The sequence below is a fragment of the Pteropus vampyrus genome, unplaced genomic scaffold, assembly GCF_000151845.1.
Source record: "Pteropus vampyrus isolate Shadow unplaced genomic scaffold, Pvam_2.0 Scaffold167, whole genome shotgun sequence".
In the NCBI taxonomy this organism is placed as follows: domain Eukaryota; kingdom Metazoa; phylum Chordata; class Mammalia; order Chiroptera; family Pteropodidae; genus Pteropus; species Pteropus vampyrus.
Window position 1 is genome coordinate 3,768,266 of NW_011888948.1, and position 2,631 is coordinate 3,770,896.

Genomic DNA, 2,631 nt, shown 5'->3' on the forward strand with positions numbered 1-2,631 from the left:
AAGATGCAGAGTCAGTTATTTGGAAGTGAGTGAAATGACGAGGGTGGGCTTACACAGAGAACTGGTCAGTTCGGCGTCTGGAAGCCAAATGACAATAGCATTGGTTCCAAATTTGCACTATTGTGGGGCACATCATGGCTCAGTTTCAGTGCATTTGAATTCGTGGACTGAGGTGTATCTGACTGATTTAGTCATGGCTCCTTGCTGTAGCCATGTTCTCCAGTTGTTGACCAGACGCTGTGTGGCCTCTAGCTTTGGACCCTTAGCAAGGTATCTTGGAAAGCTAGATTTCTAAGGAAGATATCAGGGCTGGAAAGAGCTCTGGACCTTGCTGAGTGTTTTTTTTTTTTTTTCACTAACACAGAGCAAAGGGAGCCCAGGATGGGGAAGGAGAGGAGACCCTAGTAATGGAAGAACACCCAGAAATCTGGAATCCAGCGTTGAAGCTTGTCAGAAACCCAGAGAAGGCTTTGGAGCAGAAAAGGGCTTGGTGGAGGGGAGGGTTAGAAAGAAAACAAGCATTTTACATTCCTTATGAGGAAGTGCCCGGCCCACATCACCAACATCATGAGCTACAGTGAGCAAGCACAAAGGCTCAGGAATTTACAATTCACCTTTTAGCTGAATGTTAGGCTAGTTACTGAAACTTACCATGCCTCTGTCTCTTCCTTTGTAAAATAGAGATGATAATACCTTGCTCATTGGGTCACTGAGAAGCGCTAAGCCACGTAAATGTCTTAGCACTGGGCGTAACACAGAGTATGGGTCTTACAAATGTTAGCTGTTAACATTTTATAGGGACAGGCCTAAGATTCTATCTTTGTGTATTACTACTGTCCTGACCACAGGATCATTTCTTTTATCTCCTTCATTTGTCCTTGAGTTCAAGAATATTCAAAATTCTTATCAAAGGCATTTGTTCTCTACTTAACTGCATGTGGCTCTCTCCTGGATGGAGTATAATTATACAGCTTCCCTTCTGAAAGTGAAAGTGGTTTTCCAAGCCAGACTTGGAAAATATGTTCCTGTTTATTGGGTTCACTGTTCTGGGACCAGTAGGTGCTGAACGAGAACAGGGAGGCTTTCTGATGGTTATAAATCAATGGGAGTGGGAGTCAGGGAGTTCTCGTCAATAGACTAAAGAGATCTTTGAGACAGACAATTCTAGTCCAACTCAATGCTTAATAGAATGACAAATGAATAATTAAAATATGGATTTAAGTATAGTGAGATTTTAAAACTTGTAACTCTATCCCAGGCTGGTCATCTCTAAACATTTTAAATAAAACTGTTCAGCTCTACATACTGCAAAAAGGGAATGTATAGGAAAGCCTTAGGCTATCAATATATAAAAATGAGTACAATTCAACCATTTCTTTTAGAAGATAATTGATGTTAGCAAATATAGATGTTATTGTCAGTAAACAAATGTTACAAAAACAGACTTTAATAAGCTTACATAAAAATAACTTATGGAACCTAGTTGTATAAGAAGCACATAAGTTCTGAATAACTGCATTTTTTTAAAGAAGAAAAATAGAAGGACACACAGAAATATTTTCTTTGGTTCCAATGAAACTGAGAAAAGAGGAAGAAAACAAGTTCATGTAAGAAAGAGATGAAATAAAAATGTAAGAGTGGCCAAAAAATAGGTAGATTCTCAAGCAGCATACACTTTGGTGACAAAGACTTGGTAGAATAAGGCCAAACTAGCAAAAGCAGCTTGTAACACACAACTTGCAGAAGATATAGAAGAACAAGAGAGGGCAAAGAAAATGTTACCTCTCTTTTTATTAGACAGAGATGAAGAGCCAATAATAATGCCATCAAGGAACAAAAATGTTTGATACTACTTTAAAAAAATCTCTATACTTAAAAAAAAAAAAAAACAGGAAGTAGGAACAAAAGATATAAATTTGGAGAGTGGAGAACATAGGCGGGGTGGATGATGTTTTAAATAGGTCAAGGGTATTAAAGTCAGAAGGCTTAATGTACTTACGTTGCAGGATATGAAAATGAAGTTGCCAGAGTCATTTCAAGAATTTCAAGTCATTTCAGAGGACTTTCCTAAAACGTCCCAAAGGTATGCAAACCTCAATTGGGGAGGAGCCCCCAAATTGTAAAGAGCTACCACTCCAGTACACACCCATACACATTGACACACACACACACACACACACACACACACACATACACACACACACACACAAAGATTTAAGCAATGAACCTTAAGAAAGAGTCTCCAAATATATCACTAAACATCTTGAATAAAATACCAGGCAGGGTAAAATCTCTCATATTAAAATAATCTCTCACGTGTGGCTAAAGCAGTTTCTTGTCTTATAGACAGACTGGCCTAGTCATCGAGGGTACTTATTCAGTATAATATGTTGAGATTTAGAGAGACCCTGTATCTGTCCAAATGGCAATATGACTGCCATATGTGTTTGTCCTTTGTTCTGAACTAAACCACTTTTCATGTATCCTGGGCTCTCTGTGTCTGATTTGCCATAGTTTTCCCCAGTTAAACTTTATAGCAGAATATATTTGAAGAAAAATGGATTTCATGCATTGTACAATGATTTACCTCTATTACAAAAGGTATCAAAATCTTTGGGGAGATTTGAAATG